Source organism: Urtica dioica, unplaced genomic scaffold (genome assembly GCF_054948205.1).
Source record: "Urtica dioica subsp. dioica isolate 48M unplaced genomic scaffold, U.dioica_male_clone48M_v1_H2 Urtica_dioica_male_H2_contig_17, whole genome shotgun sequence".
Classification (NCBI taxonomy): domain Eukaryota; kingdom Viridiplantae; phylum Streptophyta; class Magnoliopsida; order Rosales; family Urticaceae; genus Urtica; species Urtica dioica.
Window position 1 is genome coordinate 122,325 of NW_028297219.1, and position 21,950 is coordinate 144,274.

At 46.3% G+C, this 21,950-nt stretch overlaps 48 non-coding genes across 48 annotated transcripts; all 48 read left to right on the plus strand.

Moving 5' to 3' along the window:
- The first annotated feature begins 258 nt into the window (after positions 1–258).
- LOC149376599 (5S ribosomal RNA) lies at positions 259–377 on the plus strand. Its single transcript, XR_016294946.1, has one exon. It is a non-coding gene; the product is annotated as a 5S ribosomal RNA (ribosomal RNA).
- A 334-nt stretch (positions 378–711) lies between these two features.
- On the plus strand, positions 712–830 carry LOC149376600 (5S ribosomal RNA). Its single transcript, XR_016295290.1, has one exon. It is a non-coding gene; the product is annotated as a 5S ribosomal RNA (ribosomal RNA).
- Positions 831–1,164: 334 nt separating this feature from the next.
- LOC149376601 (5S ribosomal RNA) lies at positions 1,165–1,283 on the plus strand. The gene has a single exon (XR_016295280.1). It is a non-coding gene; the product is annotated as a 5S ribosomal RNA (ribosomal RNA).
- Positions 1,284–1,617: 334 nt separating this feature from the next.
- LOC149376602 (5S ribosomal RNA) lies at positions 1,618–1,736 on the plus strand. The gene has a single exon (XR_016295291.1). It is a non-coding gene; the product is annotated as a 5S ribosomal RNA (ribosomal RNA).
- A 334-nt stretch (positions 1,737–2,070) lies between these two features.
- On the plus strand, positions 2,071–2,189 carry LOC149376603 (5S ribosomal RNA). Its single transcript, XR_016294948.1, has one exon. It is a non-coding gene; the product is annotated as a 5S ribosomal RNA (ribosomal RNA).
- Positions 2,190–2,523: 334 nt separating this feature from the next.
- Positions 2,524–2,642, plus strand: LOC149376604 (5S ribosomal RNA). Its single transcript, XR_016294949.1, has one exon. It is a non-coding gene; the product is annotated as a 5S ribosomal RNA (ribosomal RNA).
- A 334-nt stretch (positions 2,643–2,976) lies between these two features.
- Positions 2,977–3,095, plus strand: LOC149376605 (5S ribosomal RNA). The gene has a single exon (XR_016294813.1). It is a non-coding gene; the product is annotated as a 5S ribosomal RNA (ribosomal RNA).
- Positions 3,096–3,430: 335 nt separating this feature from the next.
- On the plus strand, positions 3,431–3,549 carry LOC149376606 (5S ribosomal RNA). The gene has a single exon (XR_016295231.1). It is a non-coding gene; the product is annotated as a 5S ribosomal RNA (ribosomal RNA).
- Positions 3,550–3,883: 334 nt separating this feature from the next.
- LOC149376607 (5S ribosomal RNA) lies at positions 3,884–4,002 on the plus strand. Its single transcript, XR_016295215.1, has one exon. It is a non-coding gene; the product is annotated as a 5S ribosomal RNA (ribosomal RNA).
- Positions 4,003–4,336: 334 nt separating this feature from the next.
- Positions 4,337–4,455, plus strand: LOC149376608 (5S ribosomal RNA). Its single transcript, XR_016294951.1, has one exon. It is a non-coding gene; the product is annotated as a 5S ribosomal RNA (ribosomal RNA).
- A 334-nt stretch (positions 4,456–4,789) lies between these two features.
- Positions 4,790–4,908, plus strand: LOC149376609 (5S ribosomal RNA). The gene has a single exon (XR_016295292.1). It is a non-coding gene; the product is annotated as a 5S ribosomal RNA (ribosomal RNA).
- A 334-nt stretch (positions 4,909–5,242) lies between these two features.
- Positions 5,243–5,361, plus strand: LOC149376610 (5S ribosomal RNA). The gene has a single exon (XR_016295281.1). It is a non-coding gene; the product is annotated as a 5S ribosomal RNA (ribosomal RNA).
- A 334-nt stretch (positions 5,362–5,695) lies between these two features.
- On the plus strand, positions 5,696–5,814 carry LOC149376611 (5S ribosomal RNA). The gene has a single exon (XR_016295293.1). It is a non-coding gene; the product is annotated as a 5S ribosomal RNA (ribosomal RNA).
- A 334-nt stretch (positions 5,815–6,148) lies between these two features.
- Positions 6,149–6,267, plus strand: LOC149376612 (5S ribosomal RNA). The gene has a single exon (XR_016294952.1). It is a non-coding gene; the product is annotated as a 5S ribosomal RNA (ribosomal RNA).
- A 334-nt stretch (positions 6,268–6,601) lies between these two features.
- On the plus strand, positions 6,602–6,720 carry LOC149376613 (5S ribosomal RNA). The gene has a single exon (XR_016294953.1). It is a non-coding gene; the product is annotated as a 5S ribosomal RNA (ribosomal RNA).
- Positions 6,721–7,054: 334 nt separating this feature from the next.
- On the plus strand, positions 7,055–7,173 carry LOC149376614 (5S ribosomal RNA). Its single transcript, XR_016295294.1, has one exon. It is a non-coding gene; the product is annotated as a 5S ribosomal RNA (ribosomal RNA).
- A 334-nt stretch (positions 7,174–7,507) lies between these two features.
- LOC149376615 (5S ribosomal RNA) lies at positions 7,508–7,626 on the plus strand. Its single transcript, XR_016295282.1, has one exon. It is a non-coding gene; the product is annotated as a 5S ribosomal RNA (ribosomal RNA).
- A 334-nt stretch (positions 7,627–7,960) lies between these two features.
- LOC149376616 (5S ribosomal RNA) lies at positions 7,961–8,079 on the plus strand. The gene has a single exon (XR_016295295.1). It is a non-coding gene; the product is annotated as a 5S ribosomal RNA (ribosomal RNA).
- Positions 8,080–8,413: 334 nt separating this feature from the next.
- LOC149376617 (5S ribosomal RNA) lies at positions 8,414–8,532 on the plus strand. Its single transcript, XR_016294954.1, has one exon. It is a non-coding gene; the product is annotated as a 5S ribosomal RNA (ribosomal RNA).
- A 334-nt stretch (positions 8,533–8,866) lies between these two features.
- On the plus strand, positions 8,867–8,985 carry LOC149376618 (5S ribosomal RNA). The gene has a single exon (XR_016294955.1). It is a non-coding gene; the product is annotated as a 5S ribosomal RNA (ribosomal RNA).
- A 334-nt stretch (positions 8,986–9,319) lies between these two features.
- Positions 9,320–9,438, plus strand: LOC149376619 (5S ribosomal RNA). Its single transcript, XR_016295296.1, has one exon. It is a non-coding gene; the product is annotated as a 5S ribosomal RNA (ribosomal RNA).
- A 334-nt stretch (positions 9,439–9,772) lies between these two features.
- LOC149376620 (5S ribosomal RNA) lies at positions 9,773–9,891 on the plus strand. The gene has a single exon (XR_016294956.1). It is a non-coding gene; the product is annotated as a 5S ribosomal RNA (ribosomal RNA).
- Positions 9,892–10,225: 334 nt separating this feature from the next.
- LOC149376621 (5S ribosomal RNA) lies at positions 10,226–10,344 on the plus strand. Its single transcript, XR_016294957.1, has one exon. It is a non-coding gene; the product is annotated as a 5S ribosomal RNA (ribosomal RNA).
- Positions 10,345–10,678: 334 nt separating this feature from the next.
- On the plus strand, positions 10,679–10,797 carry LOC149376622 (5S ribosomal RNA). The gene has a single exon (XR_016294862.1). It is a non-coding gene; the product is annotated as a 5S ribosomal RNA (ribosomal RNA).
- A 335-nt stretch (positions 10,798–11,132) lies between these two features.
- LOC149376623 (5S ribosomal RNA) lies at positions 11,133–11,251 on the plus strand. The gene has a single exon (XR_016294803.1). It is a non-coding gene; the product is annotated as a 5S ribosomal RNA (ribosomal RNA).
- Positions 11,252–11,585: 334 nt separating this feature from the next.
- Positions 11,586–11,704, plus strand: LOC149376624 (5S ribosomal RNA). Its single transcript, XR_016294959.1, has one exon. It is a non-coding gene; the product is annotated as a 5S ribosomal RNA (ribosomal RNA).
- Positions 11,705–12,038: 334 nt separating this feature from the next.
- LOC149376625 (5S ribosomal RNA) lies at positions 12,039–12,157 on the plus strand. The gene has a single exon (XR_016295170.1). It is a non-coding gene; the product is annotated as a 5S ribosomal RNA (ribosomal RNA).
- A 334-nt stretch (positions 12,158–12,491) lies between these two features.
- LOC149376626 (5S ribosomal RNA) lies at positions 12,492–12,610 on the plus strand. Its single transcript, XR_016294960.1, has one exon. It is a non-coding gene; the product is annotated as a 5S ribosomal RNA (ribosomal RNA).
- Positions 12,611–12,944: 334 nt separating this feature from the next.
- Positions 12,945–13,063, plus strand: LOC149376627 (5S ribosomal RNA). Its single transcript, XR_016294961.1, has one exon. It is a non-coding gene; the product is annotated as a 5S ribosomal RNA (ribosomal RNA).
- A 334-nt stretch (positions 13,064–13,397) lies between these two features.
- On the plus strand, positions 13,398–13,516 carry LOC149376628 (5S ribosomal RNA). The gene has a single exon (XR_016295298.1). It is a non-coding gene; the product is annotated as a 5S ribosomal RNA (ribosomal RNA).
- A 334-nt stretch (positions 13,517–13,850) lies between these two features.
- On the plus strand, positions 13,851–13,969 carry LOC149376629 (5S ribosomal RNA). Its single transcript, XR_016295283.1, has one exon. It is a non-coding gene; the product is annotated as a 5S ribosomal RNA (ribosomal RNA).
- Positions 13,970–14,303: 334 nt separating this feature from the next.
- On the plus strand, positions 14,304–14,422 carry LOC149376630 (5S ribosomal RNA). Its single transcript, XR_016295299.1, has one exon. It is a non-coding gene; the product is annotated as a 5S ribosomal RNA (ribosomal RNA).
- A 334-nt stretch (positions 14,423–14,756) lies between these two features.
- LOC149376631 (5S ribosomal RNA) lies at positions 14,757–14,875 on the plus strand. Its single transcript, XR_016294963.1, has one exon. It is a non-coding gene; the product is annotated as a 5S ribosomal RNA (ribosomal RNA).
- A 334-nt stretch (positions 14,876–15,209) lies between these two features.
- LOC149376632 (5S ribosomal RNA) lies at positions 15,210–15,328 on the plus strand. Its single transcript, XR_016295171.1, has one exon. It is a non-coding gene; the product is annotated as a 5S ribosomal RNA (ribosomal RNA).
- A 334-nt stretch (positions 15,329–15,662) lies between these two features.
- On the plus strand, positions 15,663–15,781 carry LOC149376633 (5S ribosomal RNA). Its single transcript, XR_016295103.1, has one exon. It is a non-coding gene; the product is annotated as a 5S ribosomal RNA (ribosomal RNA).
- Positions 15,782–16,115: 334 nt separating this feature from the next.
- On the plus strand, positions 16,116–16,234 carry LOC149376634 (5S ribosomal RNA). The gene has a single exon (XR_016294863.1). It is a non-coding gene; the product is annotated as a 5S ribosomal RNA (ribosomal RNA).
- A 335-nt stretch (positions 16,235–16,569) lies between these two features.
- LOC149376635 (5S ribosomal RNA) lies at positions 16,570–16,688 on the plus strand. Its single transcript, XR_016295199.1, has one exon. It is a non-coding gene; the product is annotated as a 5S ribosomal RNA (ribosomal RNA).
- Positions 16,689–17,022: 334 nt separating this feature from the next.
- On the plus strand, positions 17,023–17,141 carry LOC149376636 (5S ribosomal RNA). Its single transcript, XR_016294964.1, has one exon. It is a non-coding gene; the product is annotated as a 5S ribosomal RNA (ribosomal RNA).
- A 334-nt stretch (positions 17,142–17,475) lies between these two features.
- On the plus strand, positions 17,476–17,594 carry LOC149376637 (5S ribosomal RNA). Its single transcript, XR_016294965.1, has one exon. It is a non-coding gene; the product is annotated as a 5S ribosomal RNA (ribosomal RNA).
- A 333-nt stretch (positions 17,595–17,927) lies between these two features.
- LOC149376638 (5S ribosomal RNA) lies at positions 17,928–18,046 on the plus strand. Its single transcript, XR_016294864.1, has one exon. It is a non-coding gene; the product is annotated as a 5S ribosomal RNA (ribosomal RNA).
- A 335-nt stretch (positions 18,047–18,381) lies between these two features.
- LOC149376639 (5S ribosomal RNA) lies at positions 18,382–18,500 on the plus strand. Its single transcript, XR_016295104.1, has one exon. It is a non-coding gene; the product is annotated as a 5S ribosomal RNA (ribosomal RNA).
- Positions 18,501–18,834: 334 nt separating this feature from the next.
- On the plus strand, positions 18,835–18,953 carry LOC149376640 (5S ribosomal RNA). The gene has a single exon (XR_016294865.1). It is a non-coding gene; the product is annotated as a 5S ribosomal RNA (ribosomal RNA).
- A 335-nt stretch (positions 18,954–19,288) lies between these two features.
- Positions 19,289–19,407, plus strand: LOC149376641 (5S ribosomal RNA). Its single transcript, XR_016295200.1, has one exon. It is a non-coding gene; the product is annotated as a 5S ribosomal RNA (ribosomal RNA).
- A 334-nt stretch (positions 19,408–19,741) lies between these two features.
- LOC149376642 (5S ribosomal RNA) lies at positions 19,742–19,860 on the plus strand. The gene has a single exon (XR_016294966.1). It is a non-coding gene; the product is annotated as a 5S ribosomal RNA (ribosomal RNA).
- A 334-nt stretch (positions 19,861–20,194) lies between these two features.
- LOC149376643 (5S ribosomal RNA) lies at positions 20,195–20,313 on the plus strand. The gene has a single exon (XR_016294967.1). It is a non-coding gene; the product is annotated as a 5S ribosomal RNA (ribosomal RNA).
- A 333-nt stretch (positions 20,314–20,646) lies between these two features.
- LOC149376644 (5S ribosomal RNA) lies at positions 20,647–20,765 on the plus strand. Its single transcript, XR_016294866.1, has one exon. It is a non-coding gene; the product is annotated as a 5S ribosomal RNA (ribosomal RNA).
- Positions 20,766–21,100: 335 nt separating this feature from the next.
- LOC149376645 (5S ribosomal RNA) lies at positions 21,101–21,219 on the plus strand. The gene has a single exon (XR_016295330.1). It is a non-coding gene; the product is annotated as a 5S ribosomal RNA (ribosomal RNA).
- Positions 21,220–21,553: 334 nt separating this feature from the next.
- On the plus strand, positions 21,554–21,672 carry LOC149376646 (5S ribosomal RNA). The gene has a single exon (XR_016294968.1). It is a non-coding gene; the product is annotated as a 5S ribosomal RNA (ribosomal RNA).
- The last annotated feature ends 278 nt before the right edge of the window (positions 21,673–21,950 follow it).

The window sequence follows — 21,950 nt, forward strand, 5'->3', positions numbered from 1 at the left end:
ATGCTCGTTTACGCATACAATTCACCGGTGAAAGTCGAAATTCCGGACCGAGGGCGAAATTTACGATTTTACCCTTCCCCCGTTCACCTAGTCGGAATTTCGCCGATCACTCTTCCGAAACCGTCCCAACGCGAAGATCGCGAAAAGTTATTAGGAATTCATATATTTTATGTGATTTTTGGTGCACCGAAGACGTAGTTATGGCTTTTGGGAGTCGCGGCGTTGATTCTTATATAGATAATGCGCGCTAATGCTTGCGGATGCGATCATACCAGCACTAATGCACCGGATCCCATCAGAACTCCGAAGTTAAGCGTGCTTGGGCGAGAGTAGTACTAGGATGGGTGACCTCCTGGGAAGTCCTCGTGTTGCATCCCTCTTTTTTTGCGAATTATTTTTTTCGGAGGCCGAAACGTTGGAATTTCACCAAAAATCGCTCCGAGTCTTGTTCAAATGCCCGTTTACGCTTACAATTCACCGGTGAAAGTCGAAATTCCGGACCGAGGGCGAAATTTACGATTTTACCCTTCCCCCGTTCACCTTGTCGGAATTTCGCCGATCACTCTTCCGAAACCGTCCCAACGAGAAGATCGCGAAAAGATATTAGGAATTCATATATTTTATGTTATTTTTGGTGCACCGAAGACGTAGTTATGGCTTTTGGGAGTCGCGGCGTTGATTCTTATATAGATAATGCGCGCTAATGCTTGCGGATGCGATCATACCAGCACTAATGCACCGGATCCCATCAGAACTACGAAGTTAAGCGTGCTTGGGCGAGAGTAGTACTAGGATGGGTGACCTCCTGGGAAGTCCTCGTGTTGCATCCCTTTTTTTTTGCGAATTATTTTTTTCGGAGGCCGAAACGATGGAATTTCACCAAAAATCGCTCCGAGCCTTGTTCAAATGCTTGTTTACGCATACAATTCACCGGTGAAAGTCGAAATTCCGGACCGAGGGCGAAATTTACGATTTTACCCTTCCCCCGTTCACCTAGTCGGAATTTCGCCGATCACTCCTCCGAAACCGTCCCAACGCGAAGATCGCGAAAAGTTATTAGGAATTCATATATTTTATGTGATTTTTGGTGCACCGAAGACGTAGTTATGGCTTTTGGGAGTCGCGGCGTTGATTCTTATATAGATAATGCGCGCTAATGCTTGCGGATGCGATCATACCAGCACTAATGCACCGGATCCCATCAGAACTCCGAAGTTAAGCGTGCTTGGGCGAGAGTAGTACTAGGATGGGTGACGTCCTGGGAAGTCCTCGTGTTGCATCCCTCTTTTTTTGCGAATTATTTTTTTCGGAGGCCGAAACGTTGGAATTTCACCAAAAATCGCTCCGAGTCTTGTTCAAATGCCCGTTTATGCTTACAATTCACCGGTGAAAGTCGAAATTCCGGACCGAGGGCGAAATTTACGATTTCACCCTTCCCCCGTTCACCTTGTCTTAATTTCGCCGATCACTCTTCCGAAACCGTCCCAACGCGAAGATCGCGAAAAGATATTAGGAATTCATATATTTTATGTGATTTTTGGTGCACCGAAGACGTAGTTATGGCTTTTGGGAGTCGCGGCGTTGATTCGTATATAGATAATGCGCGCTAATGCTTGCGGATGCGATCATACCAGCACTAATGCACCGGATCCCATCAGAACTACGAAGTTAAGCGTGCTTGGGCGAGAGTAGTACTAGGATGGGTGACCTCCTGGGAAGTCCTCGTGTTGCATCCCTCTTTTTTTGCGAATTATTTTTTTCGGAGGCCGAAACGATGGAATTTCACCAAAAATCGCTCTGAGCCTTGTTCAAATGCTCGTTTACGCATACAATTCACCGGTGAAAGTCGAAATTCCGGACAGAGGGCGAAATTTACGATTTTACCCTTCCCCCGTTCACCTTGTCGGAATTTCGCCGATCACTCTTCCGAAACCGTCCCAACGCGAAGATCGCGAAAAGTTATTAGGAATTCATATATTTTATGTGATTTTTGGTGCACCGAAGACGTAGTTATGGCTTTTAGGAGTCGCGGCGTTGATTCTTATATAGATAATGCGCGCTAATGCTTGCGGATGCGATCATACCAGCACTAATGCACCGGATCCCATCAGAACTCCGAAGTTAAGCGTGCTTGGGCGAGAGTAGTACTAGGATGGGTGACCTCCTGGGAAGTCCTCGTGTTGCATCCCTCTTTTTTTGCGAATTATTTTTTTCGGAGGCCGAAACGATGGAATTTCACCAAAAATCGCTCCGAGCCTTGTTCAAATGCTCGTTTACGCATACAATTCACCGGTGAAAGTCGAAATTCCGGACCGAGGGCGAAATTTACGATTTTACCCTTCCCCCGTTCACCTTGTCAGAATTTCGCAGATCACTCTTCCGAAACCGTCCCAACGCGAAGATCGCGAAAAGTTATTAGGAATTCATATATTTTATGTGATTTTTGGTGCACCGAAGACGTAGTTATGGCTTTTGGGAGTCGCGGCGTTGATTCTTATATAGATAATGCGCGCTAATGCTTGCGGATGCGATCATACCAGCACTAATGCACCGGATCCCATCAGAACTCCGAAGTTAAGCGTGCTTGGGCGAGAGTAGTACTAGGATGGGTGACCTCCTGGGAAGTCCTCGTGTTGCATCCCTCTTTTTTTGCGAATTATTTTTTTCGGAGGCCGAAACGTTGGAATTTCACCAAAAATCGCTCCGAGTCTTGTTCAAATGCCCGTTTACGCTTACAATTCACCGGTGAAAGTCGAAATTCCGGACCGAGGGCGAAATTTACGATTTTACCCTTCCCCCGTTCACCTTGTCGGAATTTCGCCGATCACTCTTCCGAAACCGTCCCAACGCGAAGATCGCGAAAAGATATTAGGAATTCATATATTTTATGTGATTTTTGGTGCACCGAAGACGTAGTTATGGCTTTTGGGAGTCGCGGCGTTGATTCTTATATAGATAATGCGCGCTAATGCTTGCGTATGCGATCATACCAGCACTAATGCACCGGATCCCATCAGAACTACGAAGTTAAGCGTGCTTGGGCGAGAGTAGTACTAGGATGGGTGACCTCCTGGGAAGTCCTCGTGTTGCATCCCTCTTTTTTTGCGAATTATTTTTTTTCGGAGGCCGAAACGATGGAATTTCACCAAAAATCGCTCCGAGCCTTGTTCAAATGCTCGTTTACGCATACAATTCACCGGTGAAAGTCGAAATTCCGGACCGAGGGCGAAATTTACGATTTTATCCTTCCCCCGTTCACCTTGTCGGAATTTCGCCGATCACTCTTCCGAAACCGTCCCAACGCGAAGATCGCGAAAAGTTATTAGGAATTCATATATTTTATGTGATTTTTGGTGCACCGAAGACGTAGTTATGGCTTTTGGGAGTCGCGGCGTTGATTCTTATATAGATAATACGCGCTAATGCTTGTGGATGCGATCATACCAGCACTAATGCACCGGATCCCATCAGAACTCCGAAGTTAAGCGTGCTTAGGCGAGAGTAGTACTAGGATGGGTGACCTCCTGGGAAGTCCTCGTGTTGCATCCCTCTTTTTTTGCGAATTATTTTTTTCGGAGGCCGAAACGTTGGAATTTCACCAAAAATCGCTACGAGTCTTGTTCAAATGCCCGTTTACGCTTACAATTCACCGGTGAATGTCGAAATTCCGGACCGAGGGCGAAATTTACGATTTTACCCTTCCCCCGTTCACCTTGTCGGAATTTCGCCGATCACTCTTCCGAAACCGTCCCAACGCGAAGATCGCGAAAAGTTATTAGGAATTCATATATTTTATGTGATTTTTGGTGCACCGAAGACGTAGTTATGGCTTTTGGGAGTCGCGGCGTTGATTCTTATATAGATAATGCGCGCTAATGCTTGCGGATGCGATCATACCAGCACTAATGCACCGGATCCCATCAGAACTCCGAAGTTAAGCGTGCTTGGGCGAGAGTAGTACTAGGATGGGTGACCTCCTGGGAAGTCCTCGTGGTGCATCCCTCTTTTTTTGCGAATTATTTTTTTCGGAGGCCGAAACGATGAAATTTCACCAAAAATCGCTCCGAGCCTTGTTCAAATGCTCGTTTACGCATACAATTCACCGGTGAAAGTCGAAATTCCGGACCGAGGGCGAAATTTACGATTTTACCCTTCCCCCGTTCACCTAGTCGGAATTTCGCCGATCACTCTTCCGAAACCGTCCCAACGCGAAGATCGCGAAAAGTTATTAGGAATTCATATATTTTATGTGATTTTTGGTGCACAGAAGACGTAGTTATGGCTTTTGGGAGTCGCGGCGTTGATTCTTATATAGATAATGCGCGCTAATGCTTGCGGATGCGATCATACCAGCACTAATGCACCGGATCCCATCAGAACTCCGAAGTTAAGCGTGCTTGGGCGAGAGTAGTACTAGGATGGGTGACCTCCTGGGAAGTCCTCGTGTTGCATCCCTCTTTTTTTGCGAATTATTTTTTTCGGAGGCCGAAACGTTGGAATTTCACCAAAAATCGCTCCGAGTCTTGTTCAAATGCCCGTTTACGCTTACAATTCACCGGTGAAAGTCGAAATTCCGGACCGAGGGCGAAATTTACGATTTTACCCTTCCCCCGTTCACCTTGTCGGAATTTCGCCGATCACTCTTCCGAAACCGTCCCAACGAGAAGATCGCGAAAAGATATTAGGAATTCATATATTTTATGTTATTTTTGGTGCACCGAAGACGTAGTTATGGCTTTTGGGAGTCGCGGCGTTGATTCTTATATAGATAATGCGCGCTAATGCTTGCGGATGCGATCATACCAGCACTAATGCACCGGATCCCATCAGAACTACGAAGTTAAGCGTGCTTGGGCGAGAGTAGTACTAGGATGGGTGACCTCCTGGGAAGTCCTCGTGTTGCATCCCTCTTTTTTTGCGAATTATTTTTTTCGGAGGCCGAAACGATGGAATTTCACCAAAAATCGCTCCGAGCCTTGTTCAAATGCTTGTTTACGCATACAATTCACCGGTGAAAGTCGAAATTCCGGACCGAGGGCGAAATTTACGATTTTACCCTTCCCCCGTTCACCTAGTCGGAATTTCGCCGATCACTCCTCCGAAACCGTCCCAACGCGAAGATCGCGAAAAGTTATTAGGAATTCATATATTTTATGTGATTTTTGGTGCACCGAAGACGTAGTTATGGCTTTTGGGAGTCGCGGCGTTGATTCTTATATAGATAATGCGCGCTAATGCTTGCGGATGCGATCATACCAGCACTAATGCACCGGATCCCATCAGAACTCCGAAGTTAAGCGTGCTTGGGCGAGAGTAGTACTAGGATGGGTGACGTCCTGGGAAGTCCTCGTGTTGCATCCCTCTTTTTTTGCGAATTATTTTTTTCGGAGGCCGAAACGTTGGAATTTCACCAAAAATCGCTCCGAGTCTTGTTCAAATGCCCGTTTATGCTTACAATTCACCGGTGAAAGTCGAAATTCCGGACCGAGGGCGAAATTTACGATTTCACCCTTCCCCCGTTCACCTTGTCTTAATTTCGCCGATCACTCTTCCGAAACCGTCCCAACGCGAAGATCGCGAAAAGATATTAGGAATTCATATATTTTATGTGATTTTTGGTGCACCGAAGACGTAGTTATGGCTTTTGGGAGTCGCGGCGTTGATTCGTATATAGATAATGCGCGCTAATGCTTGCGGATGCGATCATACCAGCACTAATGCACCGGATCCCATCAGAACTACGAAGTTAAGCGTGCTTGGGCGAGAGTAGTACTAGGATGGGTGACCTCCTGGGAAGTCCTCGTGTTGCATCCCTCTTTTTTTGCGAATTATTTTTTTCGGAGGCCGAAACGATGGAATTTCACCAAAAATCGCTCTGAGCCTTGTTCAAATGCTCGTTTACGCATACAATTCACCGGTGAAAGTCGAAATTCCGGACAGAGGGCGAAATTTACGATTTTACCCTTCCCCCGTTCACCTTGTCGGAATTTCGCCGATCACTCTTCCGAAACCGTCCCAACGCGAAGATCGCGAAAAGTTATTAGGAATTCATATATTTTATGTGATTTTTGGTGCACCGAAGACGTAGTTATGGCTTTTAGGAGTCGCGGCGTTGATTCTTATATAGATAATGCGCGCTAATGCTTGCGGATGCGATCATACCAGCACTAATGCACCGGATCCCATCAGAACTCCGAAGTTAAGCGTGCTTGGGCGAGAGTAGTACTAGGATGGGTGACCTCCTGGGAAGTCCTCGTGTTGCATCCCTCTTTTTTTGCGAATTATTTTTTTCGGAGGCCGAAACGATGGAATTTCACCAAAAATCGCTCCGAGCCTTGTTCAAATGCTCGTTTACGCATACAATTCACCGGTGAAAGTCGAAATTCCGGACCGAGGGCGAAATTTACGATTTTACCCTTCCCCCGTTCACCTTGTCAGAATTTCGCAGATCACTCTTCCGAAACCGTCCCAACGCGAAGATCGCGAAAAGTTATTAGGAATTCATATATTTTATGTGATTTTTGGTGCACCGAAGACGTAGTTATGGCTTTTGGGAGTCGCGGCGTTGATTCTTATATAGATAATGCGCGCTAATGCTTGCGGATGCGATCATACCAGCACTAATGCACCGGATCCCATCAGAACTCCGAAGTTAAGCGTGCTTGGGCGAGAGTAGTACTAGGATGGGTGACCTCCTGGGAAGTCCTCGTGTTGCATCCCTCTTTTTTTGCGAATTATTTTTTTCGGAGGCCGAAACGTTGGAATTTCACCAAAAATCGCTCCGAGTCTTGTTCAAATGCCCGTTTACGCTTACAATTCACCGGTGAAAGTCGAAATTCCGGACCGAGGGCGAAATTTACGATTTTACCCTTCCCCCGTTCACCTTGTCGGAATTTCGCCGATCACTCTTCCGAAACCGTCCCAACGCGAAGATCGCGAAAAGATATTAGGAATTCATATATTTTATGTGATTTTTGGTGCACCGAAGACGTAGTTATGGCTTTTGGGAGTCGCGGCGTTGATTCTTATATAGATAATGCGCGCTAATGCTTGCGGATGCGATCATACCAGCACTAATGCACCGGATCCCATCAGAACTACGAAGTTAAGCGTGCTTGGGCGAGAGTAGTACTAGGATGGGTGACCTCCTGGGAAGTCCTCGTGTTGCATCCCTCTTTTTTTGCGAATTATTTTTTTCGGAGGCCGAAACGATGGAATTTCACCAAAAATCGCTCCGAGCCTTGTTCAAATGCTTGTTTACGCATACAATTCACCGGTGAAAGTCGAAATTCCGGACCGAGGGCGAAATTTACGATTTTACCCTTCCCCCGTTCACCTAGTCGGAATTTCGCCGATCACTCCTCCGAAACCGTCCCAACGCGAAGATCGCGAAAAGTTATTGGGAATTCATATATTTTATGTGATTTTTGGTGCACCGAAGACGTAGTTATGGCTTTTGGGAGTCGCGGCGTTGATTCTTATATAGATAATGCGCGCTAATGCTTGCGGATGCGATCATACCAGCACTAATGCACCGGATCCCATCAGAACTCCGAAGTTAAGCGTGCTTGGGCGAGAGTAGTACTAGGATGGGTGACGTCCTGGGAAGTCCTCGTGTTGCATCCCTCTTTTTTTGCGAATTATTTTTTTCGGAGGCCGAAACGTTGGAATTTCACCAAAAATCGCTCCGAGTCTTGTTCAAATGCCCGTTTATGCTTACAATTCACCGGTGAAAGTCGAAATTCCGGACCGAGGGCGAAATTTACGATTTCACCCTTCCCCCGTTCACCTTGTCTTAATTTCGCCGATCACTCTTCCGAAACCGTCCCAACGCGAAGATCGCGAAAAGATATTAGGAATTCATATATTTTATGTGATTTTTGGTGCACCGAAGACGTAGTTATGGCTTTTGGGAGTCGCGGCGTTGATTCGTATATAGATAATGCGCGCTAATGCTTGCGGATGCGATCATACCAGCACTAATGCACCGGATCCCATCAGAACTACGAAGTTAAGCGTGCTTGGGCGAGAGTAGTACTAGGATGGGTGACCTCCTGGGAAGTCCTCGTGTTGCATCCCTCTTTTTTTGCGAATTATTTTTTTCGGAGGCCGAAACGATGGAATTTCACCAAAAATCGCTCTGAGCCTTGTTCAAATGCTCGTTTACGCATACAATTCACCGGTGAAAGTCGAAATTCCGGACAGAGGGCGAAATTTACGATTTTACCCTTCCCCCGTTCACCTTGTCGGAATTTCGCCGATCACTCTTCCGAAACCGTCCCAACGCGAAGATCGCGAAAAGTTATTAGGAATTCATATATTTTATGTGATTTTTGGTGCACCGAAGACGTAGTTATGGCTTTTAGGAGTCGCGGCGTTGATTCTTATATAGATAATGCGCGCTAATGCTTGCGGATGCGATCATACCAGCACTAATGCACCGGATCCCATCAGAACTCCGAAGTTAAGCGTGCTTGGGCGAGAGTAGTACTAGGATGGGTGACCTCCTGGGAAGTCCTCGTGTTGCATCCCTCTTTTTTTGCGAATTATTTTTTTCGGAGGCCGAAACGATGGAATTTCACCAAAAATCGCTCCGAGCCTTGTTCAAATGCTCGTTTACGCATACAATTCACCGGTGAAAGTCGAAATTCCGGACCGAGGGCGAAATTTACGATTTTACCCTTCCCCCGTTCACCTTGTCAGAATTTCGCAGATCACTCTTCCGAAACCGTCCCAACGCGAAGATCGCGAAAAGTTATTAGGAATTCATATATTTTATGTGATTTTTGGTGCACCGAAGACGTAGTTATGGCTTTTGGGAGTCGCGGCGTTGATTCTTATATAGATAATGCGCGCTAATGCTTGCGGATGCGATCATACCAGCACTAATGCACCGGATCCCATCAGAACTCCGAAGTTAAGCGTGCTTGGGCGAGAGTAGTACTAGGATGGGTGACCTCCTGGGAAGTCCTCGTGTTGCATCCCTCTTTTTTTGCGAATTATTTTTTTCGGAGGCCGAAACGTTGGAATTTCACCAAAAATCGCTCCGAGTCTTGTTCAAATGCCCGTTTACGCTTACAATTCACCGGTGAAAGTCGAAATTCCGGACCGAGGGCGAAATTTACGATTTTACCCTTCCCCCGTTCACCTTGTCGGAATTTCGCCGATCACTCTTCCGAAACCGTCCCAACGCGAAGATCGCGAAAAGATATTAGGAATTCATATATTTTATGTGATTTTTGGTGCACCGAAGACGTAGTTATGGCTTTTGGGAGTCGCGGCGTTGATTCTTATATAGATAATGCGCGCTAATGCTTGCGGATGCGATCATACCAGCACTAATGCACCGGATCCCATCAGAACTACGAAGTTAAGCGTGCTTGGGCGAGAGTAGTACTAGGATGGGTGACCTCCTGGGAAGTCCTCGTGTTGCATCCCTCTTTTTTTGCGAATTATTTTTTTCGGAGGCCGAAACGATGGAATTTAACCAAAAATCGCTCTGAGCCTTGTTCAAATGCTCGTTTACGCATACAATTCACCGGTGAAAGTCGAAATTCCGGACAGAGGGCGAAATTTACGATTTTACCCTTCCCCCGTTCACCTTGTCGGAATTTCGCCGATCACTCTTCCGAAACCGTCCCAACGCGAAGATCGCGAAAAGTTATTAGGAATTCATATATTTTATGTGATTTTTGGTGCACCGAAGACGTAGTTATGGCTTTTAGGAGTCGCGGCGTTGATTCTTATATAGATAATGCGCGCTAATGCTTGCGGATGCGATCATACCAGCACTAATGCACCGGATCCCATCAGAACTCCGAAGTTAAGCGTGCTTGGGCGAGAGTAGTACTAGGATGGGTGACCTCCTGGGAAGTCCTCGTGTTGCATCCCTCTTTTTTTGCGAATTATTTTTTTCGGAGGCCGAAACGATGGAATTTCACCAAAAATCGCTCCGAGCCTTGTTCAAATGCTCGTTTACGCATACAATTCACCGGTGAAAGTCAAAATTCCGGACCGAGGGCGAAATTTACGATTTTACCCTTCCCCCGTTCACCTTGTCAGAATTTCGCAGATCACTCTTCCGAAACCGTCCCAACGCGAAGATCGCGAAAAGTTATTAGGAGTTCATATATTTTATGTGATTTTTGGTGCACCGAAGACGTAGTTATGGCTTTTGGGAGTCGCGGCGTTGATTCTTATATAGATAATGCGCGCTAATGCTTGCGGATGCGATCATACCAGCACTAATGCACCGGATCCCATCAGAACTCCGAAGTTAAGCGTGCTTGGGCGAGAGTAGTACTAGGATGGGTGACCTCCTGGGAAGTCCTCGTGTTGCATCCCTCTTTTTTTGCGAATTATTTTTTTCGGAGGCCGAAACGTTGGAATTTCACCAAAAATCGCTCCGAGTCTTGTTCAAATGCCCGTTTACGCTTACAATTCACCGGTGAAAGTCGAAATTCCGGACCGAGGGCGAAATTTACGATTTTACCCTTCCCCCGTTCACCTTGTCGGAATTTCGCCGATCACTCTTCCGAAACCGTCCCAACGCGAAGATCGCGAAAAGATATTAGGAATTCATATATTTTATGTGATTTTTGGTGCACCGAAGACGTAGTTATGGCTTTTGGGAGTCGCGGCGTTGATTCTTATATAGATAATGCGCGCTAATGCTTGCGTATGCGATCATACCAGCACTAATGCACCGGATCCCATCAGAACTACGAAGTTAAGCGTGCTTGGGCAAGAGTAGTACTAGGATGGGTGACCTCCTGGGAAGTCCTCGTGTTGCATCCCTCTTTTTTTGCGAATTATTTTTTTTCGGAGGCCGAAACGATGGAATTTCACCAAAAATCGCTCCGAGCCTTGTTCAAATGCTCGTTTACGCATACAATTCACCGGTGAAAGTCGAAATTCCGGACCGAGGGCAAAATTTACGATTTTATCCTTCCCCCGTTCACCTTGTCGGAATTTCGCCGATCACTCTTCCGAAACCGTCCCAACGCGAAGATCGCGAAAAGTTATTAGGAATTCATATATTTTATGTGATTTTTGGTGTACCGAAGACGTAGTTATGGCTTTTGGGAGTCGCGGCGTTGATTCTTATATAGATAATGCGCGCTAATGCTTGCGGATGCAATCATACCAGCACTAATGCACCGCATCCCATCAGAACTACGAAGTTAAGCGTGCTTGGGCGAGAGTAGTACTAGGATGGGTGACCTCCTGGGAAGTCCTCGTGTTGCATCCCTCTTTTTTTGCGAATTATTTTTTTCGGAGGCCGAAATGTTGGAATTTCACCAAAAATCGCTCCGAGTCTTGTTCAAATGCCCGTTTACGCTTACAATTCACCGGTGAAAGTCGAAATTCCGGACCGAGGGCGAAATTTACGATTTTACCCTTCCCCCGTTCACCTTGTCGGAATTTCGCCGATCACTCTTCCGAAACCGTCCCAACGCGAAGATCGCGAAAAGTTATTAGGAATTCATATATTTTATGTGATTTTTGGTGCACCGAAGACGTAGTTATGGCTTTTGGGAGTCGCGGCGTTGATTCTTATATAGATAATGCGCGCTAATGCTTGCGGATGCGATCATACCAGCACTAATGCACCGGATCCCATCAGAACTCCGAAGTTAAGCGTGCTTGGGCGAGAGTAGTACTAGGATGGGTGACCTCCTGGGAAGTCCTCGTGTTGCATCCCTCTTTTTTTGCGAATTATTTTTTTCGGAGGCCGAAACGTTGGAATTTCACCAAAAATCGCTCCGAGTCTTGTTCAAATGCCCGTTTACGCTTACAATTCACCGGTGAAAGTCGAAATTCCGGACCGAGGGCGAAATTTACGATTTTACCCTTCCCCCGTTCACCTTGTCGGAATTTCGCCGATCACTCTTCCGAAACCGTCCCAACGCGAAGATCGCGAAAAGTTATTAGGAATTCATATATTTTATGTGATTTTTGGTGCACCGAAGACGTAATTATGGCTTTAGGGAGTCGCGGCGTTGATTCTTATATAGATAATGCGCGCTAATGCTTGCGGATGCGATCATACCAGCACTAATGCACCGGATCCCATCAGAACTCCGAAGTTAAGCGTGTTTGGGCGAGAGTAGTACTAGGATGGGTGACCTCCTGGGAAGTCCTCGTGTTGCATCCCTCTTTTTTTGCGAATTATTTTTTTCGGAGGCCGAAACGATGGAATTTCACCAAAAATCGCTCCGAGCCTTGTTCAAATGCTCGTTTACGCATACAATTCACCGGTGAAAGTCGAAATTCCGGACCGAGGGCGAAATTTACGATTTTACCCTTCCCCCGTTCACCTTGTCGGAATTTCGCCGATCACTCTTCCGAAACCGTCCCAACGCGAAGATCGCGAAAAGTTATTAGGAATTCATATATTTTATGTGATTTTTGGTGCACCGAAGACGTAGTTATGGCTTTTGGGAGTCGCGGCGTTGATTCTTATATAGATAATGCGCGCTAATGCTTGCGGATGCGATCATACCAGCACTAATGCACCGGATCCCATCAGAACTCCGAAGTTAAGCGTGCTTGGGCGAGAGTAGTACTAGGATGGGTGACCTCCTGGGAAGTCCTCGTGTTGCATCCCTCTTTTTTTGCGAATTATTTTTTTCGGAGGCCGAAACGATGGAATTTCACCAAAAATCGCTCCGAGCCTTGTTCAAATGCTCGTTTACGCATACAATTCACCGGTGAAAGTCGAAATTCCGGACCGAGGGCGAAATTTACGATTTTACCCTTCCCCCGTTCACCTTGTCAGAATTTCGCAGATCACTCTTCCGAAACCGTCCCAACGCGAAGATCGCGAAAAGTTATTAGGAATTCATATATTTTATGTGATTTTTGGTGCACCGAAGACGTAGTTATGGCTTTTGGGAGTCGCGGCGTTGATTCTTATATAGATAATGCGCGCTAATGCTTGCGGATGCGATCATACCAGCACTAATGCACCGGATCCCATCAGAACTCCGAAGTTAAGCGTGCTTGGGCGAGAGTAGTACTAGGATGGGTGACCTCCTGGGAAGTCCTCGTGTTGCATCCCTCTTTTTTTGCGAATTATTTTTTTCGGAGGCCGAAACGTTGGAATTTCACCAAAAATCGCTCCGAGTCTTGTTCAAATGCCCGTTTACGCTTACAATTCACCGGTGAAAGTCGAAATTCCGGACCGAGGGCGAAATTTACGATTTTACCCTTCCCCCGTTCACCTTGTCGGAATTTCGCCGATCACTCTTCCGAAACCGTCCCAACGCGAAGATCGCGAAAAGATATTAGGAATTCATATATTTTATGTGATTTTTGGTGCACCGAAGACGTAGTTATGGCTTTTGGGAGTCGCGGCGTTGATTCTTATATAGATAATGCGCGCTAATGCTTGCGGATGCGATCATACCAGCACTAATGCACCGGATCCCATCAGAACTACGAAGTTAAGCGTGCTTGGGCGAGAGTAGTACTAGGATGGGTGACCTCCTGGGAAGTCCTCGTGTTGCATCCCTCTTTTTTTGCGAATTATTTTTTTCGGAGGCCGAAACGATGGAATTTCACCAAAAATCGCTCCGAGCCTTGTTCAAATGCTTGTTTACGCATACAATTCACCGGTGAAAGTCGAAATTCCGGACCGAGGGCGAAATTTACGATTTTACCCTTCCCCCGTTCACCTAGTCGGAATTTCGCCGATCACTCCTCCGAAACCGTCCCAACGCGAAGATCGCGAAAAGTTATTAGGAATTCATATATTTTATGTGATTTTTGGTGCACCGAAGACGTAGTTATGGCTTTTGGGAGTCGCGGCGTTGATTCTTATATAGATAATGCGCGCTAATGCTTGCGGATGCGATCATACCAGCACTAATGCACCGGATCCCATCAGAACTCCGAAGTTAAGCGTGCTTGGGCGAGAGTAGTACTAGGATGGGTGACGTCCTGGGAAGTCCTCGTGTTGCATCCCTCTTTTTTTGCGAATTATTTTTTTCGGAGGCCGAAACGTTGGAATTTCACCAAAAATCGCTCCGAGTCTTGTTCAAATGCCCGTTTATGCTTACAATTCACCGGTGAAAGTCGAAATTCCGGACCGAGGGCGAAATTTACGATTTCACCCTTCCCCCGTTCACCTTGTCTTAATTTCGCCGATCACTCTTCCGAAACCGTCCCAACGCGAAGATCGCGAAAAGATATTAGGAATTCATATATTTTATGTGATTTTTGGTGCACCGAAGACGTAGTTATGGCTTTTGGGAGTCGCGGCGTTGATTCGTATATAGATAATGCGCGCTAATGCTTGCGGATGCGATCATACCAGCACTAATGCACCGGATCCCATCAGAACTACGAAGTTAAGCGTGCTTGGGCGAGAGTAGTACTAGGATGGGTGACCTCCTGGGAAGTCCTCGTGTTGCATCCCTCTTTTTTTGCGAATTATTTTTTTCGGAGGCCGAAACGATGGAATTTCACCAAAAATCGCTCTGAGCCTTGTTCAAATGCTCGTTTACGCATACAATTCACCGGTGAAAGTCGAAATTCCGGACAGAGGGCGAAATTTACGATTTTACCCTTCCCCCGTTCACCTTGTCGGAATTTCGCCGATCACTCTTCCGAAACCGTCCCAACGCGAAGATCGCGAAAAGTTATTAGGAATTCATATATTTTATGTGATTTTTGGTGCACCGAAGACGTAGTTATGGCTTTTGGGAGTCGCGGCGTTGATTCTTATATAGATAATGCGCGCTAATGCTTGCGGATGCGATCATACCAGCACTAATGCACCGGATCCCATCAGAACTCCGAAGTTAAGCGTGCTTGGGCGAGAGTAGTACTAGGATGGGTGACCTCCTGGGAAGTCCTCGTGTTGCATCCCTCTTTTTTTGCGAATTATTTTTTTCGGAGGCCGAAACGTTGGAATTTCACCAAAAATCGCTCCGAGTCTTGTTCAAATGCCCGTTTACGCTTACAATTCACCGGTGAAAGTCGAAATTCCGGACCGAGGGCGAAATTTACGATTTTACCCTTCCCCCGTTCACCTTGTCGGAATTTCGCCGATCACTCTTCCGAAACCGTCCCAACGCGAAGATCGCGAAAAGTTATTAGGAATTCATATATTTTATGTGATTTTTGGTGCACCGAAGACGTAATTATGGCTTTAGGGAGTCGCGGCGTTGATTCTTATATAGATAATGCGCGCTAATGCTTGCGGATGCGATCATACCAGCACTAATGCACCGGATCCCATCAGAACTCCGAAGTTAAGCGTGTTTGGGCGAGAGTAGTACTAGGATGGGTGACCTCCTGGGAAGTCCTCGTGTTGCATCCCTCTTTTTTTGCGAATTATTTTTTTCGGAGGCCGAAACGATGGAATTTCACCAAAAATCGCTCCGAGCCTTGTTCAAATGCTCGTTTACGCATACAATTCACCGGTGAAAGTCGAAATTCCGGACCGAGGGCGAAATTTACGATTTTACCCTTCCCCCGTTCACCTTGTCGGAATTTCGCCGATCACTCTTCCGAAACCGTCCCAACGCGAAGATCGCGAAAAGTTATTAGGAATTCATATATTTTATGTGATTTTTGGTGCACCGAAGACGTAGTTATGGCTTTTGGGAGTCGCGGCGTTGATTCTTATATAGATAATGCGCGCTAATGCTTGCGGATGCGATCATACCAGCACTAATGCACCGGATCCCATCAGAACTCCGAAGTTAAGCGTGCTTGGGCGAGAGTAGTACTAGGATGGGTGACCTCCTGGGAAGTCCTCGTGTTGCATCCATCTTTTTTTGCGAATTATTTTTTTCGGAGGCCGAAACGTTGGAATTTCACCAAAAATCGCTCCGAGTCTTGTTCAAATGCCCGTTTACGCTTACAATTCACCGGTGAAAGTCGAAATTCCGGACCGAGGGCGAAATTTATGATTTTACCCTTCCCCCGTTCACCTTGTCGGAATTTCGCCGATCACTCTTCCGAAACCGTCCTAACGCGAAGATCGCGAAAAGATATTAGGAATTCATATATTTTATGTGATTTTTGGTGCACCGAAGACGTAGTTATGGCTTTTGGGAGTCGCGGCGTTGATTCTTATATAGATAATGCGCGCTAATGCTTGCGTATGCGATCATACCAGCACTAATGCACCGGATCCCATCAGAACTACGAAGTTAAGCGTGCTTGGGCAAGAGTAGTACTAGGATGGGTGACCTCCTGGGAAGTCCTCGTGTTGCATCCCTCTTTTTTTGCGAATTATTTTTTTTCGGAGGCCGAAACGATGGAATTTCACCAAAAATCGCTCCGAGCCTGGTTCAAATGCTCGTTTACGCATACAATTCACCGGTGAAAGTCGAAATTCCGAACCGAGGGCGAAATTTACGATTTTATCCTTCCCCCGTTCACCTTGTCGGAATTTCGCCGATCACTCTTCCGAAACCGTCCCAACGCGAAGATCGCGAAAAGTTATTAGGAATTCATATATTTTATGTGATTTTTGGTGCACCGAAGACGTAGTTATGGCTTTTGGGAGTCGCGGCGTTGATTCTTATATAGATAATGCGCGCTAATGCTTACGGATGCGATCATACCAGAACTAATGCACCGGATCCCATCAGAACTCCGAAGTTAAGCGTGCTTGGGCGAGAGTAGTACTAGGATGGGTGACCTCCTGGGAAGTCCTCGTGTTGCATCCCTCTTTTTTTGCGAATTATTTTTTTCGGAGGCCGAAACGATGGAATTTCACCAAAAATCGCTCCGAGCCTTGTTCAAATGCTCGTTTACGCATACAATTCACCGGTGAAAGTCGAAATTCCGGACCGAGGGCGAAATTTACGATTTTACCCTTCCCCCGTTCACCTTGTCGGAATTTCGCCGATCACTCTTCCGAAACCGTCCCAACGCGAAGATCGCGAAAAGTTATTAGGAATTCATATATTTTATGTGATTTTTGGTGCACCGAAGACGTAGTTATGGCTTTTAGGAGTCGCGGCGTTGATTCTTATATAGATAATGCGCGCTAATGCTTGCGGATGCGATCATACCAGCACTAATGCACCGGATCCCATCAGAACTCCGAAGTTAAGCGTGCTTGGGCGAGAGTAGTACTAGGATGGGTGACCTCCTGGGAAGTCCTCGTGTTGCATCCCTCTTTTTTTGCGAATTATTTTTTTCGGAGGCCGAAACGATGGAATTTCACCAAAAATCGCTCCGAGCCTTGTTCAAATGCTCGTTTACGCATACAATTCACCGGTGAAAGTCGAAATTCCGGACCGAGGGCGAAATTTACGATTTTACCCTTCCCCCGTTCACCTTGTCAGAATTTCGCAGATCACTCTTCCGAAACCGTCCCAACGCGAAGATCGCGAAAAGTTATTAGGAATTCATATATTTTATGTGATTTTTGGTGCACCGAAGACGTAGTTATGGCTTTTGGGAGTCGCGGCGTTGATTCTTATATAGATAATGCGCGCTAATGCTTGCGGATGCGATCATACCAGCACTAATGCACCGGATCCCATCAGAACTCCGAAGTTAAGCGTGCTTGGGCGAGAGTAGTACTAGGATGGGTGACCTCCTGGGAAGTCCTCGTGTTGCATCCCTCTTTTTTTGCGAATTATTTTTTCGGAGGCCGAAACGTTGGAATTTCACCAAAAATCGCTCCGAGTCTTGTTCAAATGCCCGTTTACGCTTACAATTCACCGGTGAAAGTCGAAATTCCGGACCGAGGGCGAAATTTACGATTTTACCCTTCCCCCGTTCACCTTGTCGGAATTTCGCCGATCACTCTTCCGAAACCGTCCCAACGCGAAGATCGCGAAAAGATATTAGGAATTCATATATTTTATGTGATTTTTGGTGCACCGAAGACGTAGTTATGGCTTTTGGGAGTCGCGGCGTTGATTCTTATATAGATAATGCGCGCTAATGCTTGCGTATGCGATCATACCAGCACTAATGCACCGGATCCCATCAGAACTACGAAGTTAAGCGTGCTTGGGCAAGAGTAGTACTAGGATGGGTGACCTCCTGGGAAGTCCTCGTGTTGCATCCCTCTTTTTTTGCGAATTATTTTTTTTCGGAGGCCGAAACGATGGAATTTCACCAAAAATCGCTCCGAGCCTTGTTCAAATGCTCGTTTACGCATACAATTCACCGGTGAAAGTCGAAATTCCGGACCGAGGGCGAAATTTACGATTTTATCCTTCCCCCGTTCACCTTGTCGGAATTTCGCCGATCACTCTTCCGAAACCGTCCCAACGCGAAGATCGCGAAAAGTTATTAGGAATTCATATATTTTATGTGATTTTTGGTGCACCGAAGACGTAGTTATGGCTTTTGGGAGTCGCGGCGTTGATTCTTATATAGATAATGCGCGCTAATGCTTGCGGATGCGATCATACCAGCACTAATGCACCGGATCCCATCAGAACTCCGAAGTTAAGCGTGCTTGGGCGAGAGTAGTACTAGGATGGGTGACCTCCTGGGAAGTCCTCGTGTTGCATCCATCTTTTTTTGCGAATTATTTTTTTCGGAGGCCGAAACGTTGGAATTTCACCAAAAATCGCTCCGAGTCTTGTTCAAATGCCCGTTTACGCTTACAATTCACCGGTGAAAGTCGAAATTCCGGACCGAGGGCGAAATTTATGATTTTACCCTTCCCCCGTTCACCTTGTCGGAATTTCGCCGATCACTCTTCCGAAACCGTCCTAACGCGAAGATCGCGAAAAGATATTAGGAATTCATATATTTTATGTGATTTTTGGTGCACCGAAGACGTAGTTATGGCTTTTGGGAGTCGCGGCGTTGATTCTTATATAGATAATGCGCGCTAATGCTTGCGTATGCGATCATACCAGCACTAATGCACCGGATCCCATCAGAACTACGAAGTTAAGCGTGCTTGGGCAAGAGTAGTACTAGGATGGGTGACCTCCTGGGAAGTCCTCGTGTTGCATCCCTCTTTTTTTGCGAATTATTTTTTTTCGGAGGCCGAAACGATGGAATTTCACCAAAAATCGCTCCGAGCCTGGTTCAAATGCTCGTTTACGCATACAATTCACCGGTGAAAGTCGAAATTCCGAACCGAGGGCGAAATTTACGATTTTATCCTTCCCCCGTTCACCTTGTCGGAATTTCGCCGATCACTCTTCCGAAACCGTCCCAACGCGAAGATCGCGAAAAGTTATTAGGAATTCATATATTTTATGTGATTTTTGGTGCACCGAAGACGTAGTTATGGCTTTTGGGAGTCGCGGCGTTGATTCTTATATAGATAATGCGCGCTAATGCTTACGGATGCGATCATACCAGAACTAATGCACCGGATCCCATCAGAACTCCGAAGTTAAGCGTGCTTGGGCGAGAGTAGTACTAGGATGGGTGACCTCCTGGGAAGTCCTCGTGTTGCATCCCTCTTTTTTTGCGAATTATTTTTTTCGGAGGCCGAAACGATGGAATTTCACCAAAAATCGCTCCGAGCCTTGTTCAAATGCTCGTTTACGCATACAATTCACCGGTGAAAGTCGAAATTCCGGACCGAGGGCGAAATTTACGATTTTACCCTTCCCCCGTTCACCTTGTCGGAATTTCGCCGATCACTCTTCCGAAACCGTCCCAACGCGAAGATCGCGAAAAGTTATTAGGAATTCATATATTTTATGTGATTTTTGGTGCACCGAAGACGTAGTTATGGCTTTTAGGAGTCGCGGCGTTGATTCTTATATAGATAATGCGCGCTAATGCTTGCGGATGCGATCATACCAGCACTAATGCACCGGATCCCATCAGAACTCCGAAGTTAAGCGTGCTTGGGCGAGAGTAGTACTAGGATGGGTGACCTCCTGGGAAGTCCTCGTGTTGCATCCCTCTTTTTTTGCGAATTATTTTTTTCGGAGGCCGAAACGATGGAATTTCACCAAAAATCGCTCCGAGCCTTGTTCAAATGCTCGTTTACGCATACAATTCACCGGTGAAAGTCGAAATTCCGGACCGAGGGCGAAATTTACGATTTTACCCTTCCCCCGTTCACCTTGTCAGAATTTCGCAGATCACTCTTCCGAAACCGTCCCAACGCGAAGATCGCGAAAAGTTATTAGGAATTCATATATTTTATGTGATTTTTGGTGCACCGAAGACGTAGTTATGGCTTTTGGGAGTCGCGGCGTTGATTCTTATATAGATAATGCGCGCTAATGCTTGCGGATGCGATCATACCAGCACTAATGCACCGGATCCCATCAGAACTCCGAAGTTAAGCGTGCTTGGGCGAGAGTAGTACTAGGATGGGTGACCTCCTGGGAAGTCCTCGTGTTGCATCCCTCTTTTTTTGCGAATTATTTTTTCGGAGGCCGAAACGTTGGAATTTCACCAAAAATCGCTCCGAGTCTTGTTCAAATGCCCGTTTACGCTTACAATTCACCGGTGAAAGTCGAAATTCCGGACCGAGGGCGAAATTTACGATTTTACCCTTCCCCCGTTCACCTTGTCGGAATTTCGCCGATCACTCTTCCGAAACCGTCCCAACGCGAAGATCGCGAAAAGATATTAGGAATTCATATATTTTATGTGATTTTTGGTGCACCGAAGACGTAGTTATGGCTTTTGGGAGTCGCGGCGTTGATTCTTATATAGATAATGCGCGCTAATGCTTGCGTATGCGATCATACCAGCACTAATGCACCGGATCCCATCAGAACTACGAAGTTAAGCGTGCTTGGGCAAGAGTAGTACTAGGATGGGTGACCTCCTGGGAAGTCCTCGTGTTGCATCCCTCTTTTTTTGCGAATTATTTTTTTTCGGAGGCCGAAACGATGGAATTTCACCAAAAATCGCTCCGAGCCTTGTTCAAATGCTCGTTTACGCATACAATTCACCGGTGAAAGTCGAAATTCCGGACCGAGGGCGAAATTTACGATTTTATCCTTCCCCCGTTCACCTTGTCGGAATTTCGCCGATCACTCTTCCGAAACCGTCCCAACGCGAAGATCGCGAAAAGTTATTAGGAATTCATATATTTTATGTGATTTTTGGTGCACCGAAGACGTAGTTATGGCTTTTGGGAGTCGCGGCGTTGATTCTTATATAGATAATGCGCGCTAATGCTTGCGGATGCGATCATACCAGCACTAATGCACCGCATCCCATCAGAACTACGAAGTTAAGCGTGCTTGGGCGAGAGTAGTACTAGGATGGGTGACCTCCTGGGAAGTCCTCGTGTTGCATCCCTCTTTTTTTGCGAATTATTTTTTTCGGAGGCCGAAACGTTGGAATTTCACCAAAAATCGCTCCGAGTCTTGTTCAAATGCCCGTTTACGCTTACAATTCACCGGTGAAAGTCGAAATTCCGGACCGAGGGCGAAATTTACGATTTTACCCTTCCCCCGTTCACCTTGTCGGAATTTCGCCGATCACTCTTCCGAAACCGTCCCAACGCGAAGATCGCGAAAAGTTATTAGGAATTCATATATTTTATGTGATTTTTGGTGCACCGAAGACGTAGTTATGGCTTTTGGGAGTCGCGGCGTTGATTCTTATATAGATAATGCGCGCTAATGCTTGCGGATGCGATCATACCAGCACTAATGCACCGGATCCCATCAGAACTCCGAAGTTAAGCGTGCTTGGGCGAGAGTAGTACTAGGATGGGTGACCTCCTGGGAAGTCCTCGTGTTGCATCCCTCTTTTTTTGCGAATTATTTTTTTCGGAGGCCGAAACGTTGGAATTTCACCAAAAATCGCTCCGAGTCTTGTTCAAATGCCCGTTTACGCTTACAATTCACCGGTGAAAGTCGAAATTCCGGACCGAGGGCGAAATTTACGATTTTACCCTTCCCCCGTTCACCTTGTCGGAATTTCGCCGATCACTCTTCCGAAACCGTCCCAACGCGAAGATCGCGAAAAGTTATTAGGAATTCATATATTTTATGTGATTTTTGGTGCACCGAAGACGTAGTTAT